This window comes from Nelumbo nucifera, chromosome 2 (genome assembly GCF_055504915.1).
Source record: "Nelumbo nucifera cultivar China Antique chromosome 2, China Antique-T2T, whole genome shotgun sequence".
In the NCBI taxonomy this organism is placed as follows: Eukaryota; Viridiplantae; Streptophyta; class Magnoliopsida; order Proteales; family Nelumbonaceae; genus Nelumbo; species Nelumbo nucifera.
Genome location: NC_142650.1, coordinates 69,086,881 through 69,102,539, shown reverse-complemented (window position 1 = coordinate 69,102,539; position 15,659 = coordinate 69,086,881). Strand labels below are relative to the sequence as shown.

Below are 15,659 nucleotides of genomic sequence, written 5' to 3'. Positions count from 1 at the left end.
CTCCAGAGTTGAGGTCGATTTGGTGAAGGGAGTAGTTCCTTGTAGGTCTCTGGCCCAAAGTGACTTAGTTCAATTGATTCATTGGCGTCGACCCGATTTTCTCATTCGAGTTGGAAGCGTCGAAGGGTTGGATGCGGCACTATGCAAGACATTGCCATCTTGACCACTGGGGTATAGGAGTGAACTCGTCAGACCACTCTCCAAGGCTCCTTTAACTCTCAAAATTAAAAAAAACAATATTTATTTTCTTTAAAAAAATATGTAATAGACCCAAACCATATTTCTCCTCTTTATCTCATTTTCTTGTTTAACTTAGAAAAAAAAAAGAAATTTCCTGGCGCCACCACTGATTAAAGCCAACTCAAGTAGACCACAATGCAAATTAAAATTCTAGTGAGAGTGACTACTCTCGTATTGAGATGTCAATAGGTCAAGTTAAATGGTAAATTCGATTTGGCTGGCGTACCTGGATACCGGGCTTAAAGTAGAGTTTTGATTATTTAATCCAAATAAGGTGCATGTGCACAATTGGGTTATAATATCTTGTAATTTGGTTTGACTTATTTCTTGGATCCCAAATTCCATATTTTTTATCTATAAAAACATTGGGTGAAAGACTTAAATCTCCCCTAATTATCTCCGTGATGGTATAGGGAGGTTTAAATCTTTCTGCCCAAAAACTTTCCATATACCTGTCGGGTCTCACATAAAATAAAGCTTGAACAAAATAGGGTAAATGTCTCACATAAAATAAAGCTTGAACAAAATAGGGTAAATCTCTTGAATTATCCTTACTGTTTGCGTCTTCTTCCATTGTCACCTGTAACCCGTGCAGGTGTGTCTGGATTTCTCGGAGCAACCCCCGGTTCAATCCTCGACGCCACCTCCATTTGTTTCGATAATGAGTGAGATCTGTTTATCAATTTATTTATTTTCGTTGTTTCTCCTGAAAAAATATTATCCATCTCTTGGTCTTGGGAATACTTTTGCGTTTACATTGGAGGATAGAAAGGGTCGTATTCATCACCGGCGACAACTGTAAGCTCCTCACCGACTGAACCAGAGGTGCAGCGGCGAGGTGAGGTGGGGGAACATTTCACCAACATCGATGGATTACTATAAGCTCCTCACCGACTGAACCAGAGGTGCAGCGGCGAGGTGAGGTGGGGGAACATTTCACCAACATCGATGGATTACTATCCAAAGACCTCCCAATCTCTGCTATTCGCCATTAGATCAGGCTCCTGTTTCTTCGCCCACATCAGATCAGGTTCCAGTTCAAAAGTCGTTGGATGATCCGTCATCAAATTAGGTTCCTATTTCTTCGCCCACATCAGATCGGGCACTAGATTTCAGTTCGAAGGTGGTTGGACGATCCGCCATCAGATTAGGCTCCCATTTCTTCGCCCACATCAGATCATGCTCCATATTTTAGTTTGAGCCCTGTCTTTGTGCAAATGGGGTGGTGGTGGTCGTTATGGTGGTTCCGGCCGAGGCTCCATCCATGCACAGGAGGGGCCCTGTCTTTGCTTGAGGTTTTTCCACCTGTCTTCGTCGGAGAGCCAAATCCCATTTCATCAGGGCTTGTTTTCCTCTCCGTTCATCCTCTGTATAATTGAAGATTCTGAAGTCTGAACCCACCTGCAGTTGGCTTTCTGTTTTTTGGTTTTTGATTCTTCAATTGTTTGGTATAGGTTGAGTTTGCAATCTTGTTGTATTTGGGCATGTTGGGTGTTGTGGGAGGACCTCTGCGTCTTACATCGTTGAATCACATTTCAATTGTACGTAGAATAGTGGAGGAATCTCTGAAATTCTATCAGGATGTACTTGGGTTCATCCCAGTCAGGCGGCCTGAATCTCTGAAATTTGAGGGAGCCTGGTAAATTTGAGACAGACCCAATTTGGAAAATTTTAATTAAATTGGATAAAAAAGAAGCGGTCTTTAATTTATCATTCCTGTTTGGATTTTCTTAAATGAATAGGCTATTCGGTTATGGTATTGGCATATCCATCTTCTGCAATCGGAGAACATGCTGATGAAATCAGAGATAATCCCAAAGATAATCATATTTCTTTCTAGGTACTTCTTTGATTCTTTCTCTGTTTCAAAACTTTAAAATGAAAATTGAAAAAAAAAACACTTTGATTTTATCTCTCTCTTGTCTGTTTCAAAACCAGAAACCCTGCTGCTTGCTCTGTAGAGGCATAGGTTCTGGATAACCCATCAATAATGGTTGAATCTGAACTCAGTAAGATCCTGAAAATAAGCTTGCAATCGAACAGGGACGAGGGACGAGGTGAGGTGGTCATCATTTGATTTCCATTTTGGATGCCGTTTTGACTCAGGTGAGGGAGACGACGAGAAGGATGCAAGCGGAGGTGGAGACGGACACCCTGCTTTAACAAAACGCCCACTGCACCGACGATGCTTACGTTGACAAAAATAACGGTCCAGTACCAATGACAAGTAACGGTTCAATCGGTCCAATACGAATTAAAACTAAAAAAAGTATTTTTTACCGTAAATAGATAGTTTGAGAATTATGGACAAAATCATCAAATCACGTGATACCCGACGGTCGAGTATCGGCAGAAGAAAATTTGGAGAATTGTCTAACTAGGGATAATTTAAGAAATTTACCCAACAAAATATAATATTTGACGAAGAAGTCAAACTGAAGCCAATAAGAATGAAAAAGTCAAACTCATTAAATTGTAGATAAGTTACTACTAGAATTAAAAAAAAATCATAAATTGGACGGTTGAAAATGGTCTGATCTTTCTTACTTCCTGGATGAAGTCTATTCGATGGTGGGTCCAGATTCAGTCTCTACGTAGAAGGACGCATGTTTGTTTGTTTGTTGAGGGGGCACCCCCCATCACTTGTTTATTTTGTCGTTAATTGAGCGGCAGTGCAATGAATTCGAGGAAGCAGTGTGCTACGTATATATATTCCCATTGTTTCCTGTTCTCCTTTCTTCCTTCCGTTTTGGCGGGGGGTCGGATGTCCTGTTCGATCCATTTCGATAAAAATCAGCAAGAAGTCAAGAACCCTTTTTAAATTCTTCAATTTTCTCTACTGGGTCTGCATTTGATTCCCTGAAAAGCTTCCCTCGCTCTCTCTCTTTTTTTTTTTTTTTTGTGCTGAAAAGCCAATGCTTTGTCGAGCTCTGTCTTTCAATTTTGGTTTGGTTTCGGAGCCAAAAGTGTATAACGCTATGAGGGACCCTGAGTTGATCAGGATAGCTCAAGAACAATTGAGTAGAATCTCCCCAAGTGAATTGGCGCATATCCAACAGCTGGTGATCTTTCTTTCTTTTGTCCAGAACTAGAACTTATTATTATTTTTTTGAACTTCAAACTTAAATTGAGTTCTGATACATGCTTTCTATTTCAACTGGTTTTTCCCTTAAAATGTAATTTGTTTGTGCATGTTTTAGAATGGAAAACCCCAGTAACTAGTTTATTTATAGACCTGAGTTGATAACTTCGGGCACCTTGGGAAAGAAATATGTTCCTTTGGCAATAATTATCTATGGGTTGTTGTTAGACCGGAATCCCGGAATAGTTGCATTACTAGATTTTTTTTTTTAATCTAAGTTTATGGGTTGAATTGAATATATAGACACCCCATTCATAACCCAAATAGTAGATTCATAATTGTGGACATGTTTTATGTTGGTTGGTATGGATGGGATTTTGATTGAACATGGTTGTTAGTCCTGTTGGGATTGTCTTATTTTACAACCGTTGGATTAATTTTAATCTAACGGTTGATGTGGTCCCTCTTTAGGTTAAAGAGGTTTTACATATAAAAGCTTTCTTTTGTATATAGGGTTAAGGCTTTTGTGGAGAGGTATGAGAGAAAAATACAGAGTGCTCTTAGTGTGAGAGTGGGTTTTTTCCTCTTGTTTTTGTTTTTCGGATTGAGAGGAAAGGGAGAACGGGTGTACAAGGGTTAAGGGTTGGTTTGAGTTGCAAGCCACAAGATATTTGTAATGCTTCTCAGTTATCTCTTATAGTGAATAGCATGTTTTATCTCTCCTGTGGACATAGGCGGTAAGGCCGTACTGCGTAAATTTTTGTGTTCTTTGTGGTGCTTGTTTTTATTTGTCTTTGCTTGGATTTCATCATTTTTGCAGCTATTAGATTTCTCATGGTTTCTATTTCAAATACATTGTGATTTTATACTGTGGGTGGTTGTTGTGAGGCCCCAACAAAGTGGTATCTAAGCTCCCAGGTTAGTGTTTCCAAGGTGCTTATAAAATTGCTTGAGAGATTATGGCATCAAAAGGTACATGTTCTCAGTTTTAGATTGAGAGGTTTGATGGCAAAGGCAGTTTTACCCTATGGCAAAGAAGGGTAAAGGATGTCTTGGTTCAACAAAGCTTGGCTAGAGCGTTGAAGGGAAATGATGGAAAGCCATAAGACATGAAGCATGCTGATTGGGAGGACATCGAGTCAATGCGTGTTAGTACGATTCAATTGCTCTTGGCTGATAATGCTATGGAGGAAGATTCTACACTGGAATTGTGGGATAAGTTGGAGAAGATTTATTTGGGGAAAGCTTAACTACAAAGCTATATTCAAGGTGGAGGAAGAAGACAAGGCCCTTTTGCTTCTTACCTCACTTCCTGATTTGTATGAAAGCTTGGTGACAACATTGTTACGGGAAAGATACAGTGAACCTGGAAGAAGTTATTGCATCTCTTCTATTCAATGAGGTTAGGAGGAAGCCCAAGTATGAGAGTGGGCAAGGCTCTGCGTTGGTTATGCAGTAAGGCCGAACCATGTAAATTTTTGTGTTCTTTGTGGTGTTTGTTTTTATTTGTCTTTACTTGAATAATTGGATTTCATCATTTTTGCTGTTATTATATTTCTCATGGTTGCTATTTCAAATACCTTGTGATTTTATGCTGTGGGTGATTGTTGTGAGGCCCCAACAAATCCGTGAGCCAACCTGTGAACCAATGACATCAACAATTGGGTGGGTGGCTCTATATTCTTGTTTAGCGACTATTATGGTTTCTGAAATTTGACGGACCTGTGTTATCATTTGTTCTGTTTTATTAAGCACCCGAGCTTGGAAAATAGGCTATAACTAACACTGTATATTTACATGTAATGTGGTTCTATTGTATTAAGCTTAAGGTTTGCATTTTTTCTTCTTCCAACCATTCTTCTCTTTCTGAGTAAGTGTCTGATTTTTATTATATATTTACTGCTTTGCTAGATGATGTCCAATCCTTGCGTTGATGAAAATGGTTTCTGAAAGCATGAAAAACCTAACGTCAGAGGACTTGAAAAATGTTGCAGAACAGCTCAAGCATGCCCGTACTGAGGATATGCTTGAAGTTGGTTCTAAGATGGCTAAAGCACATGAGGAGATTGCTGCCATTCATGCCCATACTGATGAGGAGATCACATATAAACTGAATGAGGCTCAAATGCTGAAGAATCAGGTATCATCTCAAGTCGTGACTGTGATTTCTTTATTTAAACCAATGCTACAACTGTCTATTTTCACCATGATTGATAAATTCGTTATGTATTTGAAAAGTCTATTTTAGATGAATCTTCAATATAGGTTAGTAGGATATTCTTTGGTTTTAGATCCTGTGATTCGATTCTATATTAGCACATCTTGTTTTACATTGCGAAACTCCAATTCCTGGTTGCATTTAGTAACTAAGAGTGAACAAGACAACATTTCCATAGTTTGGAAAAGGTATAGAAGTGCGTATAATCACAATTGCAGTCGCTTGAAGAACTACCAGACCATGATATATAGGGGGTGCTAGCATGGAAGGGATTAGTAACTCTAACACAAATAAAAATAATAGGTACTTAAGAAAGTTAGAGTTTCCAAAGTGAAGGAGAATTTAAATATGGTGAAAGGAAATGCGTTAGAACTTGATGGTATTCCGATAGAAGTCTAGAAAGGTATGTTAGAAGTGGGCCTATTATGACTAACTAAACTATTTAATAAGATAGTGAAAACAAAGAAAAATGCTAGATGAGTGGAGAAAGGGTACCATATTACCTATATTTGAAAAGAAGGGCAATATACAAGGTTGCAATAGTTATTGTGGGGTTGAACTTAATAAGCCAAACTATGAAACTTTGGGAGAGTGTAATTGATAGACATTGCTACAAGAAACAACTATATCAAAAAAACCATTTTGGTTTTATGCTAGGGAAATCAACTATGGAAGCTGTTTTTTTTTTTTATATATAGAGAGTTGATAAAAAAATTTAGGGAGAAGAAGAGTGCAAAGATAGGACCACCAAATATTTATATGGACCTAATTGAAGAATGAAGACATGTATGAGGGTGTGTAGAGAAGATGGGCCGAATGGCCCATAGACTATTTGTCTTATTTTATTTCTTTATGTTCTTTGTTGTAATGGGCCTCAACTTGGGCCTTTTCTCTTATGTTATGTTTTTTAATTATCTGCCCAACTATGGGCCTCTCTGTAAATTACTAAAATTAAGTTAATGAAATAGGATTAGGGATGTAAGAGGAGATTATGTTCAAAATCTCTCTCTGAACCCTTATTGCCGCCACCTTCTTCTTCTTCTCTCTTCTTGAAACCTGATTTCTGCTATTCTCAATCAATTTTCTGCAACATGTGGGAGAGACATCATAATTTCTACTTATTGTGGGACTTTCCCAAGGCTCAGAACTCAATCCTTATTTATTTTCACTAGTCATGAATGAATTGATTAAATATATTTAGGAGATGATCTCATGGTGTACATTCTTCATTGATGACATAGTATTAATTGATGAAACTAGAGAGAGATTAAATGCAAAATTAGATTTATGGACAAATGTCTTAAAGAAAGTTGGGGTTAGGTAGCAGATGTCGAACTAACATTTGGGGTTGTAAAATTTATACATGTTACGATAAAACTTCAATGCTACCAATAAAAAAAACAAATGTATTAAAGGCAACGGGTTTCAAAATAAGTAGGACTAAATTAGAATATATGCAATGTAAGTTTAACAAAAATGCAAGTGGAAATCGAAGTACATTAGGATTGGAGACCCAGAGATACCTCAAAGTGACCTCATCTTTACCTTCATTCGAAAGTCCATAACAAGGATGAGATTGAGGAGGATCTTGGCCATAGAACTAGAGTAAGATGGGAAAATAGAGGGGTGCATCTAGAGTCCTATGTGATAGGAGGATACCACTTGGGCTAAAAAGAAAATTATATAAAATGGTCATGAGGACAGCAATGTTGTATGGAGTAAGAGTGTTGGGAAGTCAAGAAACAACATGTCCAAAGATGAATGTAGTAGAAGTGTGAATTTTGAGATGGATAAGTGGAAAAACTAAAAAAGGATAAGATCAAAAGTGAACTTATTCATAAGAACTTAGAGGTAGCTCCAATAGGTGATAAAATAAGGGAAAGTATAATAAGGTGGTTTATTTACATGTAGAGAAGACCATATACAGCACTATTGAGAAGTGATCTCTTTTGATTTGAAGGGTCTAAAAGAGTTGGGGTAGGCAAAAAATGACATGGGTTGAAGTAGTGAGAAATGATTTGAGGGTTGGAACAAGATTTAGTTGTGTTGACATCATAGTTGCCAAGGAATCTAGGCAATTTTAGGCGATGGGAGGGGTGCCTAGGTGTTGCCTAGGCAATAAGAATTCTATCCAAACAAAATTTCAGGTAGTTTTATATATCAATCAGTACACATATTAATTGAAGAAAAAACAATTCTCTCTATTAAGAACATCTAATTTCCTCTTAGAGCTTGGCAAATCATATCTAAAAGATGAAAGTATAATTTTAATATTTACAACAATAGTGTTGTTAAAATAAGTATTCAATAGAGCAATTTCATATCAAATTAGCAAGTAAAAAGAATGCTATAATTTTATATTTATAATAATTTAAGATAGAAATTAAGGAAAAAAGAAAAATGAACAAGGGGTTGAGAGGCTGTTTTATCTTCTTTCTATTATTCTCTTCTTTCTTTTTATCTTTTCAAAACCTTTGGATCTTCTCAAAGCTGGAGAGGTTGACCTTGAGGATTGAAGAATTGGATAGAAAAGAGGCCCTGAGAATCCTGTTAGAAGAGGAAATAGAGGAAAGATGGAAACAAAAGTATGAATTGGAGGAAATACTAAGAAAGGAAGAGATCTGTTGGAATAAAAAATCTAGGTCTGAATAGCTAGTGGAAGGGGATGGTGATACCAAGTTTTTTCACTCAATTGCAAATGGTAGAAGAAAGAAAAAGACCATTTATAGTGTGGAGATGGAGGGCCAGGTAGTGAGAGAGGGCCAAGAGATTATGAGGATTTTTGTGAATCATTTTAAGGCTCTATTTTGGCTGAGGTTACTTCAAGGTTGCCGAATTTGGAGTGCGATAGAGTGATAGAGGAATAAGCACAATTTTTAGAAAGGAACTTCTCGGTGGAAGAGATCAAGAAAGAAATCTTCTTGATGGTGAGATCCAAAGCCCCAGGGCCAAATGGTTTTTTAATGGCTTTCTATCAAGAGTGTTGGGAGTTCTTAAAAACATACATTATGGAAGTCTTTAATGAGTTTTTTCCAAAAAGGAGAGATATTCCCTAAGGGTAAATGCCAATATTACTTTGGTGCCAGAAAGGAAGGAGGTGAAAACTCCACAAAAGACTATAGACCAATAAGTCTAGTTTTGATTCTTTATAAAATTATTTCAAAATTATTTCAATGGTTTTGCTCGAGAGGCTTAGGGAGGTTCTTCCCTTGGCGATCTCTCCCTTCCAAGGCGCCTTTGTGAAGGAAGATTGATTGTTGATCAAATCTCGGTAGCAAATGAGTGAGAGGTAGAAAAAAGGAAAAGTAGAGAGCAAGGTTTGGTTTGCAAAGTAGATCTACAAAAAGCCTTTGATCTAGTGAACTAGAAAGTGCTATTGGAAGTCTTAGAGAGGTTTGGGTTTAGGGCAAGATGGATATTATGGATTAAAGGGTGTGTTAGCTCAGCTCACTATTCAAATGGTGTGGCCAAAGATTTCTTCCTGGCCAAGCAAGGAACAAGACAAGGAGATCCCCTATCTCCTTTCCTGCTCACCTTAGTGGCAGAGGTACTAAGTAGACTGGTGGTGAAAGCATATCTACAAGGTATGATTAGGGTTTGTAGGCTAGGTAGAAACCAAGCGGTAGTCTCTCATCTCCAATTTGCTAATTGACATAATCTTGTTTTGTGAGACAATTGATTTGGAAATGGCTAGAAATTTGAAGATACTAATTAATAATTTTGTTGGATTGTCAAGGCTAAGGATTAATTGGGGTAAAAATGGGATTGTAGGAATCAACTTGGATGCAAGGGACTTGCAGAGGTTTGTTGAGGATTGAGGTACTAAGGTGTGGGATTAGAGATTGCCTTTGGGAGGGAACCCTAGTTGTGATAGGTTTTGGAAGCCAGTGGTGGAAAGGTTTGCTAGGAAATTAGCCCCATGAAAAATGGAATTACATTTCTTTGGGTGGAAGAATTGAAAGAATGGTAGGATCCATCTAATGGACGCCATAAAGGTTGCGGAATGGGTGGGGCGAATTTCAAAATTTCCTACCTTCTCCCAACTGGGAATCATATTCCCTGAATTTAGAATACAATATTCAAGGATCTACTTGAACCCTAATCAAACCAGATCTGTACCAAAAGATAAATGGGAGGATTATACCTGATCCGGAGAAGCAGTATCTCCCAAAGTTGGTGTTCACGCCCAAAGAAAGCTCCAAGATCTGTCCCTGCTGAAGATGACACAGCTGTGGATGGAACAGAACCAGCAGGGTGCGTCCTACACACTGGATCCTTCACAAGAATCCCCTGGGTGTACTAAACACTGAATTCTTTCAGTCTTTCTTGCAAGACTGATGTCAAGAACTGGTTTCTTGACTTTCCTTTCTGCAAAGATCAAATCTTGCAACAATGCAGATGGCGGCGGCAGGAGGAGATTTTCCAGAAACGAAAAAAACTGAATTGTTTTCTTTTCTGGAGAGAATGAGATCTAATCTCAATTCGCAGGAACCTTTTTTTTTTTTGCTTACCAAAACCCCTTGGATCGAAATCTGATTTCTCTCCCTCTTGGTTCATTCGAAATTCTCCTCTCTTTTCTTCTTGATTAAGAAATCTCCTAATTAGGAGTTATCCCAATCCAAATCAGTATTTGGATAGGGGATAATCTTAATCCCTTTCCCAGATAGAGTTAGCTTACTCCTGATCTTATCAGGAGGTTACCAGATTCAAATCTGATTTGAATTTGGTCTCTAAGAGTGGATAAGGCTAAGAGCCCAATCCTTTTTGCTAACTTCAATCTCAAATTCGCCCCATTGATGGGTGATCATATCAGCCCACTTCGAAATGGGCTTTTGGCCCATTAAGTATTCAGTGTTTAATTAGTTTCCAATCTGCTGCCCAGTTGGGCTTCTTTGTATGGCGTGGGACCCAAGCATTGATCTACACACCAGCCACATGGGTTCGGCCCAGCCTTTAATACAAGGCCCAGCCGAATTCACTGAAAATCTCAATGAACCCCTTGAGTCCATCGTATGAACCCTATGGGCCCAACACTTACATTAAGTGGTCCCTGGGCCAAGCCATCTTATAAAAACCCAGGGACTGTGGGCAGGTGCAAGATTAGCCCATCAGGTATTATCCTAAATGGTCTTACACTTAACCTCTCAGCCCTTAATGATCAAGCACTGCCCGACAAGAGAGGACCTCTCCCTCGGCTGCAAGGAACAGTGCCGCACTCTCCTCTCACATGGATCCCGGGAATTAAAACCATTTGCAAACATTTTGAAACCGTACATATATATGTAAATATATTAATTTTGCAAAAACAAAATTCCAACGATTGAAATCAACTGCCGGCAGTTTGGTTTCCATCAGAGAGAGTGCATTCCCGATCATTACCCTTTGTCCGACAAAGTGGCTGATTCTGTCACTATGACCACCCACTCAGATGAATTCTCAAACTGCCCCAACATACCCAGGTTTTGATCCCCACTAAGGATCTCACTGATTGGCATATCAAAGGCAGCCTGATCCAGCACCTAGTGAAGTGTCACAATCGAGTCTAGGGGTCAGGTGTAACTTTCCAGTTTTGCCCATCTATCTCCAAGGTCCAGGGCAAGACTGGAAATCTGGTCCGGTTCAAGGATTCAAGTAATCCCATGCTGTATGTGCCTCGGGTCTTACCCTGATGGCTGAGACAGGCCATCCCAACACTTGGTGGCACACCAGTATCAGCCTTGGCAGGATAAATCTCCCCAGACTTATCCAACGGCTGTGAACATTTAAAACTAACATGAGTCTCTACAAATGTCCAGTTTTAGGGTTTTACACAGAATTAAACCAAACAACATGAATCAAACATGCACTTTATTTATTTCCACTAAACAACAAAAGTACATCAAAATGATTGAAGCTAAGGGCATACAAAACTGTCTAACAGCTCCCACTTGCACTTAGGTCCAATCTGGTACAAGCCGGAGTCCCATACTTTCCACGTGTTTCTCAAACACCTTCTGTGTCAGTGGCTTAGTCAATGGGTCTGCCACATTATCCGCTGATGCTACCTTTTGAATTAGGACGTCCCCTCTACCAACGATCTCCCGCAGTACATGGTACTTCCTCTCGATGTGCTTTGACTTCGAGTGGGCCCGAGGCTCTTTAGCCTGGGCGATCGCTCCATTGTTGTCACACAACAACGGGATGGGTGATGTGCTGGATGGAATCGCTCCCAATTCGTGTATGAATTTTTTCATCCACACGGCTTCCTTGGCAGCTTCACTTGCGGCAATGTACTCGGCCTCGGTTGTGGAGTCTGCAGTGGACCCCTGTTTGCTGCTTTTCCAGCAAACAGCACACGATCCTATCGTGAAAACATACCCAGATGTAGACTTTCTATCATCTGGATCCGACTGGAAATCGGCATCGGTATACCCTAGAACTTGCAGTGAACTACCATCGAATACCAGACAAAACTCTTTCGTCCTTCGAAGGTATTTGAGTATGTTCTTCACAGCAGTCCAGTGCTCCTGTCCTGGGTTTGCCTGGAATCTGCTTACCACACTCACCGCCTGAGCTATGTCCGGGCGAGTGCACAACATGGCATACATGATGCTCCCCACAGCTGAGGCATAGGGAACGTCTCTCATGCTCTCAATCTCCTCAGAAGTCTTGGGAGACATCTTCTTGGAGAGAGTGACTCCGTGCCTGAAAGGAACGTTTCCTTTCTTGGAGTTTTCCATGCTGTATCTTTTGACAATTTTGTCAATGTAAGCAGCCTGGGATAATCCAATTATCCGCTTCGATCTATCTCTATAGAGTCGAAGACCCAGTATGTATGAAGCTTCTCCAAGATCTTTCATGGAGAACTGCTGTGATAGCCACACCTTGACCGAAGTCAACATTCCTACATCATTCCCAATGAGTAGGATATCGTCCACATACAAGACTAAAAAGGTGATCTTATCCCCACTGGATTTCCTGTAAACACAGGGCTCATCCGGATTCTGCTCAAAGTCAAACGTTTTGACTGCAGAATCAAAACGGATGTTCCAACTCCTAGAAGCCTGCTTAAGTCCATATATGGATCTATTAAGTTTACATACCATGTGTTCCTGACCAGCAGCAATGAAGCCTTGCGGCTGCTGCATGTAGATATCTTCACTAAGATCTCCATTCAGGAACGCTGTTTTGACATCCATTTGCCAAATCTCGTAATCATGGTACGCTGCTACAGCTAGCAGGATCCTAATGGATTTAAGCATGGCCACCGGTGAAAAGGTTTCCTCATAGTCGATGCCTTCTTTCTGAGTATACCCTTTCGCCACCAAACGAGCTTTAAAGGTCTCAATCCTGCCATCGGGGCCCTTCTTCCTCTTGTAGATCCATTTGCAACCAATTGCTTTTACCCCGGAGGGCGGATCCACTAGAGTCCAGACTCCATTGGTCTCCATTGAGTCCATCTCGGCTCTCATGGCCTCCACCCACTTCTGGGAGTCTATGTCTAACATAGCTTCCGCGTAAGACACGGGATCCTCTTCACTAGTCAAGGCTTCCACCAGGTAACTATCCTGGTCATAACCATATCGGACTGGTGGTCTGGATACCCGGGTGGACCTTCTAGGTTGGTCATTACCTGGAACTTGTGGGTCATCTCCCACTGCTCCTGAGCTCTCCTCATCAAGAACTATTTCCTGACGATGGGTGTCCAGGATGTAATCGGATTCTAAGAATCGGGCGTTTCGACTGCAGAACACTTTCTGCTCACTTGGGTCATAGAATAGATAACCCACCGAATCCTTTGGGTAGCCTATAAACAGGCAACGGCTGGTTTTAGATTCCAACTTGTCCGCACTTGTTCTTTTAACGTGTGCAGGACAACCCCAAATCTTCAAGTGTCTCACACTTGGCTTCCTTCCGGTCCAAAGTTCATATGGAGTTTTCGGAACTGATTTGGTTGGAACCCTATTCAGCACGTAGGTAGCAGTCTCTAATGCGTATCCCCAAAAGGATGTGGGTAATTCTGAGCGTACGAGAAGTGACCGGACCATGTCTAATAAGGTCCTATTTCTCCTCTCTGAAACACCGTTGAGTTGAGGTGTAGCAGGAGGAGCTAGTTGTGACACTATCCCATTGGCCTTTAAGTAGTCCCTGAATTCGTCAGAGAGATACTCGCCACCTCGATCTGATCGAAGGGCCTTAATTTCTCTCCCTAACTGTTTCTCGACTTCCTGTCTGAACTCTTTGAACTTTTCAAATGATTCAGACTTATGTCTCATTAGGTACACGTAACCATATCGTGAAAAATCATCTGTAAAGGTGATGAAGTACACGTGTTGATTCCGTGTCCTAACACTCAGGGGACCACATACATCAGTATGTATTAGGTCAAGTGTGCCTACACATCTTTCAGGCTTACCGTCAAATGGCCGCTTAGTCATCTTACCTTGGAGGCAAGGTTCACAAGTGGGAAGATTTTCTACGGTTAGAAAATCCAAAGGACCATCCTTTACCAGTCTTGCGATTCGGTCGACACCGATGTGGCCAAGTCGGTAATGTCAGAGGCACGTGAGATTTACTGTATCACGAGTCCTTTTCTTGGGATTTTCGACCGACGTAGTTTCGGTTAAGTTAGTTTCCAAAGAAGGATGCAGAACATAGAGACCGTTCTCTAGCTCCCCGCATGCGATGAATTTATTATTCCGTTTAACAGTAATCATATTACTAAAGTAAACAGTATATCCATCAGCACACAATTTTGAAACAGAAATTAAATTCCTTCTCAAGTTCTGTACATAAAGACAATCTTTAAGTACAAGGACTCCTTCTTTAAAAACTAATTCTACGGTTCCTATTGCCGCAGCTGCAACACTTGCAGTTGTTCCCAAGAACAGTGTCACATCACCTTCACTCAGCCTTCTGCTAACTTTGAACCCCTGCAGTGAATTACACGCATGAGTTGAAGCCCCGGAGTCAACACACCAGGACACAGAAGTAACTAACATATTAGTTTCTATGACACAAGTTTCGATATTACCTTTCTTAGATTCCAGGTAGGTAGGACAGTTCCTCTTCCAGTGGCCGGTCTGCTTGCAGAAGTGACAGACATCAGATGCCTTGTTCTTCTTCTGCTTCTTGGGTTTGGTAGTCTTCTTCTGAGGCTTCTTTGCCTTTCTCTTTCTCTTGCCCGATTTGTTAGCTTCAGCAAGCATAACCACAGGCTCATCCTTCTTGAGTAAATCCTCGGCCCTCTGCAACATATTGCTGAGTTCCTGGACGCTGACATTCAGCTTATTCATATTGTAGTTCATAGTGAACGCATTGAAGGAAGAGGGCAAAGAATTTAGGATGGCATCCACTTGCGTGCCAAGATCTAGCCCGGATCCAAGAGTTTCAAGTTCGTTGATGTATCCCATCATCCGAAGACAATGGTCATGAACTTTCTGCCCTTTGGTCATCTGCGTGGTCATGAACAATTTCAGGACCTTCTGTCGAGTAGAACGGTTCTGCTCCTCATACATTGTCCTTAGACTGTCCAATATGTCATTGGCAAGTTCGATCTGATCGAACTGCCTCTGTATTGAGTTGTCTAATGAGGCAATGACAAAGCAGCGGGCTAGGGAGTTCTTATCCTCCCAATCTTGGTAGTCCCTCCTACGGGCCTCAGAAGCCCTATCACCCGGACGTTCCGGGGCAGGATTTTTCACTACCTTGTCTAACTTTTCAGAAGTTAGGACCAGCATAAGATTTCTGTACCAGTCGGCATAGTTTGGGCCCTTAAGCTTGTTATCGTCTAGAAGCTTTGCAAATTGACCGTTTGCCATTTTCTGATAAAACAGCAAAATCATTAGTCCACAACCTTAGTTTGATTCATGTTTACCTACATAGATATGGCTTTTAATCTATGTTCCATTCCCATTTGTTCATCTCTGAGATTTCCCTCCTATCTCAGTGACGGAGACGACGAAATGTCTCTGGAAATGTGGGAAATCACATGGGGTGCGTGAAGCCAACTGTTTCAGCTGCATAACCCCACCACCTTTCTGTGACGGATCATATCCACTCATCAAATGAGTTTCCCTTTGGCCTCTGTCAGACAAGGTTCAGAGCCGTTTTCAGGTAAACCCTTCTGTCAGTGAGTGC

General features: G+C 40.6%; 1 pseudogene across 1 annotated transcript in view; it reads left to right on the top strand.

Annotated features, from left to right (window-relative positions):
• Positions 1-669: 669 nt before the first annotated feature.
• Positions 670-15,659, top strand: part of LOC104601519 (outer envelope protein 61-like) — a 49,625-nt pseudogene continuing 34,635 nt past the window's right edge. Inside the window, exons 1-5 of the transcript XR_016081919.1 lie at positions 670-1,083; positions 1,164-1,879; positions 1,983-2,080; positions 2,179-3,302; positions 5,234-5,462. The product of XR_016081919.1 is annotated as an outer envelope protein 61-like (transcript). The remainder of the gene's footprint in view (positions 1,084-1,163; positions 1,880-1,982; positions 2,081-2,178; positions 3,303-5,233; positions 5,463-15,659) is intronic.